General features: G+C 37.8%; 2 long non-coding RNA genes across 6 annotated transcripts; one reads left to right on the top strand and one right to left on the bottom strand.

The window, feature by feature from the left end:
* Nucleotides 1-1,361: 1,361 nt before the first annotated feature.
* Nucleotides 1,362-5,086, bottom strand: LOC117453588 (uncharacterized). 4 transcript variants are annotated; one of them, XR_004552915.2, is made up of 8 exons: nt 4,116-4,205; nt 3,923-4,037; nt 3,431-3,617; nt 3,223-3,278; nt 3,029-3,141; nt 2,723-2,817; nt 2,405-2,621; nt 1,362-1,480 (listed from the first exon to the last, which is right to left on the bottom strand). It is a non-coding gene; the product is annotated as an uncharacterized lncRNA (long non-coding RNA). The 4 variants fall into 4 exon arrangements; XR_011644315.1 differs by lacking the exon at nt 1,362-1,480 and adding an exon at nt 4,863-5,086 and having other exon boundaries at nt 1,825-2,621; nt 4,116-4,406; XR_011644318.1 differs by lacking the exon at nt 1,362-1,480 and adding an exon at nt 4,863-5,080 and having other exon boundaries at nt 1,825-2,621; nt 4,116-4,191.
* Nucleotides 4,328-13,458, top strand: LOC139435043 (uncharacterized). 2 transcript variants are annotated; one of them, XR_011644328.1, is made up of 6 exons: nt 4,328-4,416; nt 10,833-10,907; nt 11,002-11,052; nt 12,428-12,618; nt 12,703-12,886; nt 12,964-13,458. It is a non-coding gene; the product is annotated as an uncharacterized lncRNA (long non-coding RNA). The 2 variants fall into 2 exon arrangements; XR_011644327.1 differs by having other exon boundaries at nt 12,425-12,618.
* The last annotated feature ends 773 nt before the right edge of the window (nt 13,459-14,231 follow it).

Here is a 14,231-nt window from a genome sequence, read left to right as displayed (position 1 = left end):
ATGTGTAACAGTTAAATATGCAGTGGTGTTTATTTGAAAATCATTTAGTATAATCACACAAATTCTGTGTTTTATATTTAACAATTCTGTGTTCTTTATTTATTGATTGTTCAATACCTGACAAGGCCGGAGATGAAATATCTACATACATCTCATAAGAGTATAATACATTATGTATAATATCAGTTAAAATAAGTGCTTCAACATAGTTGCTGGAGGTATGCACACATATTGATAGATGTCTTGTAATGCACTATTGAGGAACCTGCGACCCAAGTTTTTCATTCAGTGCAGAACTACATCACAGTTGTGTAGGCCTATATGATATGTCAATAAACCTTAGAACATCTTGAAATCTTGAACGGGATGTGCAAAATAGTCATTATATACAGTCTTTAATTAACTATTAGTAGAGAATAATGAGTAATGAATATACTTTATAGGGATCCTATTAATATCTAATAATAAAAATAATGAAATTCAATAACATGCTTTAACCACCAGGTGTCTCTTTATATCATCTGTGCACCTTTATGGTGTAAATACAGCCTATCTACCAATTGGATCAAATATAAAAGTGAGCCGAATTAGTGTTGATACGGCAAGGAGACGTATTGTGTGAAAAGAAATGTAAGATGTTGTTTAATGGCTGATATATTTATGATCCACGTCACCCCTGCTGAAAAAACCAGCATGGACCAGCATGGTGTTGACCAGCATGGACCAGCCTATGTTGTGTTTTGGTCACCAGCATGGTCTACCAGCATGGACCAGCATGGACCACCAGCATGATCTACCAGCATGGACCAGCATGGACCACCAGCATGGACCAGCATGGACCACCAGCATGGACCATCATGGACCAGCATGATCTGCCAGCATGGACCAGCATTGGTCCATGCTGGTAGATCATGCTGGTGACCAAAACACAGGCTGGTCCATGCTGGTGACCAAAACACAACATAGGCTGGTCCATGCTGGTAGATCATGCTGGTCCATGCTGGTGACCAAAACACAGGCTGGTCCATGCTGGTCCATGCTGGTCCATGCTGGTCCATGCTGGTGACCAAAACACAACATAGGCTGGTCCATGCTGGATTTTTCAGCAGACCAGAATTGATCTATCACCAGCTTATGTTAGTATTAAATATACAATGTATTCTGGTAACTATCAAAATAAAGACATAGTGTTCATAACAGTATTTTTATTTAATAAATTATACATTAACAATACAATAATATTACAAAAAAAACCTACATCTAAATAAAAATATCATCTATAATAGATGCATTATTTAGAAATAACAAATATAATTCAAAATGTAAATAGCAACAAAGAAATTATAAAAAAAAATGTTCAAAGTATTTTTTTTCTTTTTCTTGTTAATATCCATTATCTTCTCTGTTATGTATCTTCCGGTCTTTGCCAATCCGGCCAGCATTTATTGGTCTTTCTCGTACAGCCACTGCTTGAAGCAAACTGAAAATAAGAAACAACAATGTTTTAACAAATCGTATTAAATTATGTGATGACAGAACTGTAAACAGAATAGTTATTAACTTTCTTCCTTTACTTGGCATTCTTCAAAAATACACAGATTGCAGCACATCGTTTCACGTCTTTGTAGAGCCTTTCTCAGCAGTAGAGTAATGTGTTGGCGAACCTTTGTTTCCTCCTGACAGATCACTTAAAGGTATACTCAATTCAATTCAATAGCTTTATTAGCATGACCTCAGTTACATATAGTATTACCAAAGCTCTGTATAGTTGCAACATCTATACAATATATATATACAATATATATATATATACATTATATATACTCCCCCTTGTGGCCAAAGGGGGACACAACTCTTGTCTTCAGATGTATGCTTGAGTGCAGGAAATGTAGCTCAGTGACTTTTGTCAACTAAACATAAAACAATACATATTTTAGTAAACGGGACATTATAATCTCTGCACATTAACTCTATAATTGCCTCTGCCATGGTGCCAAAATGAAATGAAATAAACAATATATAAACCATAAACAAATACAGAAAGTCGTGTTCACTGCAGCGATCTATTTCACACACAAAACTATGTAAGATCGAAAATAAATGTTGTAGTCTTTTTGCATATTAGAAACAAAGTTGGCGACAGTAAGACTGCGATATAATGTTTATGTAGCAATAATACATATGACATCTATTTTTTTAACGTCTCCATTACCGATAAAAAGATTGTTAACGTTGGACCTTAACGGTACCACGGTCTTTAATAATTCAGCCCCGGGGGCCCGTTAATGCTGGGGCTCGGTACCCATCCCTAGTTTTAATTATTACATCATCAATATTACATTTCAAATAACCAAGAACTTGGTATCTCACAAAGAGCAAGTGGCTAGTGCTGCTAAGAACATACCTTTCAAAACTGATAGCTTCTGTGGGGTTAGAGGCTGCCTGGTGGTCTTGGTGGTGGGGCATTCCTTTCCAGTCAGGCTCCTTTCCCCTAAGGTGTCGGTGCCCCAAAACGCCACAGCCAACTCCTTCACGAACATGGAGTCCCTTGTGTTGTTTTTTATTTTTGCCCAGACCTCTGGACGCACTGGAATCTCCCCTTGCAAGTCAATGACAACAATCTGAAACATAAAATGTGTAGTAGCCTATACATAAAAGCTAGACACCAATATGAGACTGAGGAGCAAAAATAAAAAAGCTCCACTATGGAAATAATATATACCTTCCCATGTGGCTCGCTCTTTGAAGGGGAATTATTGGGGTGTGTGGGTGTCCAGGGTGCAGGCTCACGCTGTTCAGGTATCTCAGATTGTTCTTCTACAGAATGTGAATAAGACAAAGAAAGGACAAAAACATTTCATCAATAGTATAAATTCATATGTGTATATCTCGATGGGCTGATTGTTTACACATTTCACTGCCATCTTGTCTGTTTCTTTTATTGTAGTTGCTGATGAAAGTTAAAATGCAAAATCGATCCAAGACTGTCATTATTATTTGCTTGCAATTTAAAAACAAATGTACTTACTTTGTGAAAATACCTGGTTTCATATTTTATCCAAATTAATGTTTAGATTTGCTGTCCTGTAGGTGGTGACTTCCCCTTCCAGCTCAGCTTTGGAATCCTCCAATGTAGCAGATCTTTATAATGTAATGAAAAATAAAATGATCAACAAAACAGCCTTTTAGCCTACCACCAGTCAAATCTGTTATTAAATGTACCTTCTGTATTAACCGTCTAAAGATAAGTTCCTGTTGTAATTGTGCAGCTGTATTATCTGGGAAATAGAAGAATCGGGTAAGGATTCGGTATTGGCAGACAATCAATATCAAATTACTCGGATCGTTATAAGCATCAGCATTTGATCACCTTTGTCTACTTGCAGCTCAAATACAAAGATAACTCCACTCCTCTCCTACCACTGCTTACCTCTAATAAGCCTTGGTAGAACTAGTCATAGGGTCCAGGACTGACTGAAGACATGTGGAACAGAGTCCCATACAGGCATGGTTCCATGTACAGGAAACTGGAACTTTGAACAGGTGTTTTCATCTTTTCTGCCTGAAGATTCACAAGTTCTTGATCAGGTGTTTGAAGTGGGCTGGCATGATCCTTTCTGCAGCAAAACAAAGAAAACATTATTAATAATAGCAATGATGGTAACAACAATAATATTAGTATAACTATGTATATAGCACTTACACAATTGCAAAGTGATTCTCACTACAAAAATAAAGAACAAAACAATATCATCAATACAAAAAATAAGCATTAAAGACGATCAGAGACAAACATCCTCTTAAGTAAAAGACCAAATCATGTCAAGCTTTACATCTTTCAGTCTTTACAATGCACTGTTGGAAATTACCTTCCAAATGCTAAATTCAAACTCAAAAATAACTGGGTAGCAAATTGCTTTACCTGATAGAACATGTTCCACACGGAGCAGCAACCATCCGGATGGGCCTTTTGCTGCATATCATCTCCTCCCTCTCCACTGTTTCCAGTAGATCTCTGCTGCCTCTTTCCAATAAAACTGAAATGCCCCAAAAAAAATCATATTTAAAAAGTTAAAAACAATAAATTCTGGCATTAACATGGATTTGAATCTCACCTTTTTCCTGGCAGGCCAGGAAGTGGTTCCCTTTAAGTCCACAACCAGTCTTCTCTTTCTTTCATCCTCCGAAAATCTCCCAGCATGCACCAGGAAGAAGAAGAAGAAGAAGAAGAAGAATTTTTCAGAACATTTTCCTTAAAAATAAGAAAAACATACCGATTTCTTTTTTAGAGCATCCATTTCTGTGGATGTCCCTTCACAATGATCAAATCAAAACATCTTCTCGGATCCTTGAAACTCTGATTCGTTTTGGAGGATTTGAAGTTGAGTCCTGAATCTCTTGGGTTTCTGTCAAAAGGTAAGTGTAAGTGAAGCTAACGTTAATGTTTAATGTCCATGGTAATGATTTTACCTTACTTTAATTTCGGTAGTTTATATAAATAATTAAATATATATATGGCTTATGAAGTCTGCATACTCTAACCGTTAGAGTATAACGTTAGAGTAAGCCATCTTAATGTACCAGTAACTAATATATTATATATATATATATATTCATTACTGGTACATTAAGATGGCTTACTCTAACGGCTAGAATAATACATATATTATAATATTATATAATTCATATATGCCGTATATACATATATATATTATTTGTTAGGCCTATATAGGCCTAACAAATAATATATATATGTATATACGGCTTATGAAGTCTGCATACTCTAACCGTTAGTCTAACGGTTAGAATAAGCCGTTGGCTACTCGCTTATTAATGTTAATTGGTAGCCTAATTATTCGTACCTTTCCCAAGCAGAACCTGGCCGTTGAAATATTTTTCTTCCCAAAGAATGGGATAGAGGATGTCCGCTTGATATGTTTTTAGGTTGAAGTTTGGGATGTTTGTTATAGGTAGCTACAATAGCCTTAAATCCATCCGTGTATTTCACATAAGCAAACATCCTGGCTGGCAGATGTCGGGCCGAACGGATTACTTGTATACATTATTGGCCTCACGCGCTACCTATTTCTTTTGCGCACGAGACACTGCTCTGGAATCAATCAATCAATCAATGTTTATTTATATAGCCCAATATCACAAATGTTACATTTGTCTCAGTGGTCTTCACAGTGTGTACAGAATATCAGTATGACAATACGACACCCTCTGTCCTTAGACCCTCACATCGCACAAGGAAAAACTTCCAAAGAAAACCCAGTTTAAAGGGAAAAATGGGAGAAACCTCAGGGAGAGCAACAGAGGAGGGATCCCTCTCCCAGGACGGACAGACGTGCAATAGATGCCGTGTGTAAATTGAAAAGATAATACATTTGCAACATAGGTAGTCCAAATGTTTGGAAATGCATGTGTGTATAATAGGAAGATGAATCCACGAGGATATCCATCCAGGACCTATGATCCAGGACCACAGCCACGACTCAAGATCCAGCGCTCGCGATCCAGGACACAGGACCGCAGGATCATCCATGACTCCGGATCCCAGCGTATATAGACACCAAAAAGAAAGACATTTGGGGAAGCTGGGTTAATCGGAACATGAGTGTACACGGGTATAGACAGAGAGAAGGAAGAAGTAAGATGTCCCCCGACAAACTAAGCCTATATCAGCAAAACTAGGGGCTGAATCTAATCAGCCCTAACTATAAGCTTTATCAAAAAGGAAGGTCTTAAGCGCACTCTTAAAAACGGATAGGGTGTCTGCCGCCCGAACACAAACTGGAAGCTGATTCCACAAATGTGGAGCTTGATAAGAAAAGGCTCTGGCTCCCATTGTACTTTTAAAGATTCTAGGAACAACCAACAACCCTGCATTCTTGGAACGCAATGCCCTAGTAGGACAGTAGGGTATAATGAGTTCTTTAAGGTAAGATGGCGCCTGCCCATTAAGGGCTTTGTAGGCGAGAAGAAGAATTTTAAATTCTATCCTGTGTTCTATAGGGAGCCAGTGTAAGGCAGCCAGAACAGGAGTAATGTGGTCCCTTTTCCTAACTCTGGTTAGTACACGAGCCGCAGCATTTTGAATCAGCTGAAGCGACTTGATTGACTTCTTAGTACTCCCTGATAATAGAGAGTTACAATAATCCAGCCTAGAAGTAACAAATGCATGGACTAGTTTCTCTGCATCGTTTTGAGGCAAGATATGCCTGATTTTTGCAATGTTACGTAGATGGAAGTAGGCGGTCCTTGAAATTGATTTTATGTGGGCGTTAAAGGATAAATCCTGATCAAATATAACACCAAGATTCCTTACAGTCTCACTGGAGGCCAAATTAATGCCATCCATAGTTAGTATGTCTTTAGATAATTTGTTTCGTAGATTCTTCGGGCCAAGTACAATAACTTCAGTTTTGGTCGTGTTTAACATCAAAAAGTTTAAGGTCATCCACGTTTTTAAGTCCTTAAGGCAGTCTTGAATTTTATTTAGATGATTAATTTCATCAGGCTTGATTGATAAATATAGTTGAGTATCATCCGCATAACAATGAAAGTTTACAGAATGATTCCTTATAATATTGCCTAACGGAAGCATATATAATGTGAACAAAATAGGTCCGAGCACTGAGCCCTGTGGCACTCCATGGCTAACTTTGGTTTGCGTGGAAGATTCATCGTTAACACGTACAAACTGAGAGCGTTCAGATAGATAGGACCTAAACCAGCCTAAAGCAGTTCCCTGTATGCCAACTAAGTGCTCTAGTCTTTGCAATAGGATATCATGGTCGATAGTATCAAATGCAGCACTAAGATCGAGCAAAACAAGAATAGAGACAAGTCCCTTGTCTGAGGCTATTAGAATATCATTTGTGACTTTAACCAGAGCTGTCTCTGTGCTATGATGTGTTCTAAAGCCAGACTGAAAATCTTCAAATAAATCATTGTTTTTTAAGTAATCACACAACTGTTTTGCGACCGCTTTCTCAAGAATTTTTGAGAGGAACGGAAGATTAGAAATAGGTCTATAGTTGGCTAAAACCTCTGGATCGAGGTTGTGCTTTTTAAGAAGCGGTTGTATCACTGCTACTTTGAATGATTGTGGAACATAGCCTGATAATAAAGACATATTCATAATATTTAATAAAGAAGTGCTAATTAATGGAAAAACTTCCTTCAACAGCTTAGTTGGAATTGGGTCTAACATGCACGTGGATGGTTTAGAAGAGAGAATCATTGAATGTAATTGTTCAAGGTTAATGGCTGAAAAGCATTCTAGTTTACTATCTAGTGTAATATTAGAACTTACGATTCCGGGAGCTGTTGATAACACTATACTGGTCAAAGGCAAGAGGTCATTAATTTTGTTTCTAAGAGTAACAATTTTATCGTTAAAAAAGCACATAAAATCATTACTACTGAGTGCTATGGGAATAGAAGGCTCAATCGAGCTGTGGCTCTCTGTCAGCCTGGCTACAGTGCTGAAAAGAAATCTTGCATTATTCTTATTCTCATCTATTAATGAAGAGTAGTAGGCTGCTCTCGCTTTACGCAGTGCTTTCTTATATTCATTGAGAGTAATATGCCAAATTAAACGAGATTCTTCAAGTTTAGTGGAACGCCATATCCTTTCAAGTTGTCTAGACTTTTGCTTTATTTTGCGGGTTTCGGCATTATGCCATGGAGCTAATCTATGTTGTTTTATTTTCTTCTTTTTCAAAGGAGCAACAGAGTCTAATTTTATTCGCAGCGCATCTATAGCACTATCAACAACATGATCAATTTGGGGTGGTGTACATTTTGTATAAGTTTCCTCCCCTACATGCAGACATGCTATCGAGTTAAGTATTGGTTGAATCTCTTCCTTAAATGTGGCTATAGCACTAACAGATAGGTTTCTGCTGCAAGAGCTTTTGACTAATGCTTTGTAGTCTAGTAACAGTACTTCAAAAGTTACTAAGAAATGGTCGGATAAAGCAGGATTATGCGGTTCGACTAATAGTTGCTCAATTTCAATACCATAAGTCAGAACAAGGTCGAGAGTGTGATTATAACAGTGGGTTGGTTTATTTACACTCTGACAGAAACCAACAGAATCTAATATAGAGTTAAATGCAACAGTAAGGCTATTTTTATCATCGTCAACATGAATATTAAAGTCACCTACGATAATTACTTTGTCTGTTTTAAGAACCAAAGTTGATAAAAACTCAGAGAATTCTGATAAGAATTCTGAATAAGGACCTGGTGCACGATACACTGTAACAAATAAGATTGGCTGCAAAGTTTTCCAGGTCGGATGCGTAAGACTAAAAACGAGGCTTTCAAAAGAGGTATAATTACATTTTGGTTTAGTATTGATAAGTAAACTTGAGTCAAAGATTGCTGCAACTCCACCTCCTCGGCCCGTGCCTCGAGCAATATGAGTGTTGACATGGCTGGGTGGAGTGGCCTCATTTATGCTGACATATTCTTCATGTCTCAACCAAGTTTCAGTGAGACAGCATATATCAATATTATAATCTGATATTAAATCATTTACCAATATTGCTTTAGATGCTAGAGATCTTATGTTTAAGAGACCACATTTAATCTTCCTGTTTTGTTGCACTGTAGTAGTTGTTACATTTACTTTTATTAGGTTATTATGTATGACACCTCTATTAGGTTTTACCTTAAATTGTCCTTGGGCAGACACACACACCGCTAATATTGGGTATTTTATTGGGTTCGGGATTCCTATGGATGACTGCCTAGGAGAGAGCGCAGAGAAGCGTGTAAGACTGCGACTCTGCCTCCTGGTCTCAACTCCAGTTTGTCATGGATTACGTCCACAAAGCCCTGAAATGTTTGCCGAAATGAGATCTGCACCTTTCAAAGTAGGGTGAATGCCGTCTCTCTTAATCAGACCAGGTTTTCCCCAGAAGGCTGTCCAATTATTTACGAAGCCCACATTGTTTGCTGGGCACCACCAAGACAACCAGCGCTGAAATGATGACATGCGGCTATACATGTCATCATTGATCAGATTGGGGAGGGGACCAGAGAAGATTACGGTGTCCGACATTGTTTTAGCATAACTACACACCGACTCCACAGCACCAGAAGGTGGGGAAAGAGCCATGGCTAGCTATCAAGCTAAAGTAGCTACCGTTAGCAAACCCGAAAAGAGTGTAGGCAACTGTGGAGTTACAGTCGCTAAGAGAAGGAGAGTTGTGAGTGCTTAAGCTGTAGTAACGTGTGATTACAACGTCAGGCAGTTGCCGTGATCAAGAGTTTTAAAACGATCGATTAAGTTTAAGTTAATAAGCTATCAGCAACAGAACAGGCACACGGGATACCCGGAGATGACAACAACAACCGGAAGTTGCAACGTGCTCACCGCAATAGGTTCCTCCTTCCGCTCAGAATCTTGAATTCTAGAATGTTCTTCTAAGAGCTGTCATTATAGCATGAAACGCTGTCATTCATCTTATTATGTAATGCAGTGGCGCGATACAGTCTATTATTTTAGTGCCTGTTTTTGTCAACCTCCTTATTATGCTGCAGCGGCAATAGCTTGCAACTAACGCTAGCTTCCGGCTAACGTTAGCTTGCAACACGCGAGCAAGCAGTTAACGGGAGTTTGCAGCTAACGGGAGTTTGCAGCTAACGCTAGCTTGCCTCCAACGTTAGCTTGTTTAACTCAGCGGCCAAGTATTTTGCTTGCCGCTAACTAGCTAAATGGTTCTCCAACTAGAGAACTATTACGTTAACGCTACCATTTTAGCCAAAACTCATAACAAATGTAACTAGCATATCTTAGTTGGTCATTTATTAACGCTATCGTTTTAATGCAGTATTCAGGACACCATCGCTCACCCTTTACAAATAATATTTGTCCCTTGAAGAAATCGTCCTCCCAGCGTACCCAATATACAGTGTCAAGGTTACTTTGTATATATTTCTCCCTGTCAAAGTCCTTGATATAAGACGTCGGAACGATTTCTTTTACTCCGTCGTCCAAGTATTTCACGTAGGCAAACATTTTTGCTTAATAGATCTTGTGGTTGCTGTGTGGGTCAGTCCAGAGCCCTATAATAGAGATTATAGATCTCTGGATCAGTCGAACATCTCCTGTCTCTCAGCCAATCACAGAGTGAATTTAACTCACGCGCTTCCCGCTTTGTATAGTTAAATATAATAAGACAAGTAAATACCATAGACTGCATTTCTCTTACAGTTTGTATCTGTGTGCAGTAGACGTAGTATATAGATATATAATGCTTGCAATCTTTTGAACTCTAGCAACACAGATAAGGTTTACAAATTAAATTATACTAATCAGTTTAGAATATCCAAGTTTCTTTTTTGGCAAATAAGTTACTTTTATCTAAAAATATTCATTGTTTTTTCTCATTTAAAATTACAAATGTAATCTTGTAAATGTTGTGTTTTGTCTGAATATGTACCCCTCTCCCTGGCTCCATAATATTACATTTAATGACCCCCAATGCCACCCCCCCCCAGCTGTATATCTCATATTATTTTCCTCTCCTGTTCTGATGGAGCTGTAGCTGTGTCTCTCACATCTGAATTTATAATATAGATCTTAACAATTATTTATTTTTTAAAGTGTGGATTTTTCTAAGTACCTTTTTTTAAAACCAACAATTGAGTGTCACCTTACACTGGTGCTATAGTCCGAGTTAGTAAAAACTGCTCGTTAATTTAAATTGTTCGGTTTTTACTGTCAGTAGAATAATTTCAACCTATTATTGGTGAAATTGCCATTCATTAGTCAGTCTGTTAATGATACCCATGTTCTTTTTTCATTTTAGAATTTCAAAACGGAAGTACTTGGAGCCTCACAGTACAATCAACGCTGAGCTAAACTGAAAAATGGACATTTTGATGTAAGTTAATTCATGATATTTTTGTGTTAAACCTTTCAAAGTATCAATTCTGTAATTATTATTTTTCATTCTTACCTGGTGATGTCATTTTAAGGTGGCAGATGACTTCAAAAACAATTCAGGGTTACACGTTGCAGATGTTGAGGTGAGCGAGGATTATGCTGTTTCAATTTATGTAAGACATTATTTCGGACTGGACAAAACAACGTTTTCTTTATCCTGTGCAGACCATGCAGGGCTCAAAGCTATCTTTTAAAAGTGGTTGCCAGGCTGGCAACCATGCAGGCATCAGCTTTTGGTTGCCAAAACTGAAAATACGGTTGCCATTTTTAGTCACCTTGTATTTTAAATAATTAAGATACTATACAGTTATACATCAACTTAATAATGAACATGTGACACAAAAGAATGTTCAAATGCTTTACAATAAGTAATTAACACAATTATTTTAAACCTAAGTGGTAGTAAACTTGTCCACCCTCAATTGCTGGTATACAAAATACCAGTAGTGCAGCTGCTGTCATGTTCTTCACAGATCCACAAATGAATTGAGCAAGTCACTAGTTTCTTGGTCATCCGTTGTCTCCCTTTCAAATGTGTTTTTTGTTTACCTTTGTGCTGACCCCCACCATAGATGCACTGGCCCTTCAGCATTGAAGTCTTGAATTGGCCAGACTACATGTCTAATGTTAAATAAATGAAAACCATTCACAGCTAAGAATTAGATATTAATTATTAATGCTGTAAATTACCTTTAATATGTCTAACTATATTTAAAATGTGTTACCTTTGTATAGAAGTGATTATCATTTTATGCCAATATTTAAATGGTAAAGTTTCGTTTTGCACTTTTATTTTGGTAGTAATAAGATCGGGACTCTTATTTTGAATGAACTTTTACCAGAAGTGAATGGACAACATTCCTCTTTGCTTTTCGTCCGGGTTCATCTTGCGCTTTATCAGTTGAATGAATCACTTTGAACATTCGTTTGAGATGTTGACGGGTTGGCCAAACCTTTTACTCCACAGTCAAACAACTTAATTAGCTTCGCCATTTTTTGTAAAATAAACACACGCGAGTAAACGCGCATCGCTTTATGGCTCGGTAATCACACCAATGCACATGCAACTTAAGTATCAGGTTCCGACTGGTCACAACAATAATTAAATATCACTCTTAATACAACAAATAATTAATTTTTATCTATTTTGGGGTGCATATTTTGCTGTTTGCTGTCCTTATTTCTTTATGTTAAAAACTGGTTGCCACTGAAGGCAACCAAAGGCCAAGAAGTGGTTGACATTTTTTCTGAATGGTTGCCAATGGCAACCTGGCAACCGTTACTGTCGAGCCCTGCCATGTCTCCACGTACAAGTTATGTCTCAAATGTTGAGGTAAATGCAATCACAATTCCCTTTGTGCTTTGGGTTGTCATACATTTCTGTATTCACTCACATTGTATGCAGAACCTGCATTCTTAAATACATGTTTTCTGATGTTTTTTTCCATTGCCCAGCAGATGGATTGGGATTCCCCATTTGAAGGCACTGTTTTTCTGGAGTCCTTAATATAAGACGTTGAAACGATTTCTTTAACTCCGTCGTCCAAGTATTTAACGTAGGCAAACATTTTTGCTTAATTGATCGTTTGATGTGGTTGCCGTGTGGGTCATCCAGAGCCCTATAATAGAAATTCTACATAAAGAAACAGGTAGATTACAAAGAAATGCATTTGATGCTCCCAGTTATTTGCATTATCCATCCTATTATATTGTTTTTTTTCTTCCACATTTAGGTGCCAGTAACACATGTTACTCTGGGGAGAATTCTGGAGGCAGGCGAGACCCCACTCCCCAGAACGTTCCTTGCTCGCCTACACCAAGACCTGGACAACCCAGGTGGACTTGGGGCCTTTAGCATTGCCGGAGGGGACACACGGAATTCTGGAGCGCCCCCGAGAAGAGATATGGGCCAGAGATGTAAATACATCCCTTCTTACTTTTAATTTCAATATTTGTTTTCCTTGAACTGAAAAATGTATAATATGTCATTCCAGGTCCTCAAACATTACATCTGCATGTCTGCGGATAGCAGTTAATGGACCAGCACCAGAGTATAATACAACAGTAACTGATTGCATTTTATCGAACTGCTTTGTTTTCAGGGTAGATTTACTTTACCCGAGGGTGTCCATTTCTGGCTATTTCTGACAACTACTACTGAGTAAAATATTGTACTATTTAGTATGCAGAACCTATATTCTTAATGCAGCTAACGCGAGCTTGCAGCTAACGCTAGCATGCCTCGAATGTTAGCTTGTTTAACTCAGCGGCCAAGTATTTTGCTTGCCGCTGACTAGCTAAATGGTTCTCCAACTAGCAATTGCTAGTTGGAGAACCATTACCTTAACGCTACCATTTTAGCCAAAACTCATAACAAATGTAACTAGCATATCTTAGTTGGTCATTTAGGCAAACATTTTTTTCTGTGCAAAATGAATATTTCCATACAGGAATGAAAAGTCAATAAATAAACATGTTGTTAAAACTCACACGTTTTTGTTGTTTGTCACAAAGCGTGCACCGCCCACTTTCAATATGGCCCATACAGCTACATTTTAAACGAGCTCCCTCCCAAAATAAGATTCCAGAATGTAATGCTTACAGGTCTTTGGTTTGGTTCTTTATATGATCATTATAGTTATAAAAACACAAGAGAATAAAGTAAACGGGTATAAAATACTATATGACAGTAAAAAAAGTTTTTGTTAATAAACAAGAATACAGTTTGAAAGGGGAGTGATTTATAAAATATCCATAAAGAAAAATAAAATCTGTTTACAGTTGTGTTTCATCTGGGTGTTGAGAGATGTATCCATAGATCTCTTAATTTTGCTCTCAAAATGCACCAGATTGATGCTTTTAACTTCAACATTTAAAAAGAATCTTCCTGGGGTAGCATGGGACCCCCCTAGAGGAGGTTAGGTCCGCCCCTCACTTTAATCATGTTCACATGGATAGAAAACTAAATACATTTGCACACATCTTGTGTCCATATCTTTCTGTTTTGGTGGTCATGCCACAACTGTGCACGTGCATGCATACGAGAGTCATGGTAAGATATCTGGATTAAGAGGTTGCTTTTTCTTTGCACAGAATGAAAGAAAGGCCGAATGAATGGGCTGTGATTTTAGTTTTTTTAAGCAGAGGTCAATCATTTGTACGGCCCTCGGAGGATGTTGAACAAATTGAAATGGTCCTTGAGAGGAAAAATGTTCCCCACCCCTGGGTTAATGGGTACTTTTGGTTGCGGCTTCTGTCTGTT

The sequence above is a fragment of the Pseudochaenichthys georgianus genome, chromosome 1, assembly GCF_902827115.2.
Source record: "Pseudochaenichthys georgianus chromosome 1, fPseGeo1.2, whole genome shotgun sequence".
NCBI lineage: Eukaryota > Metazoa > Chordata > Actinopteri > Perciformes > Channichthyidae > Pseudochaenichthys > Pseudochaenichthys georgianus.
Note: the sequence above shows the minus strand (reverse complement) of the source record. Positions and strands in the feature narration are given on the sequence as shown.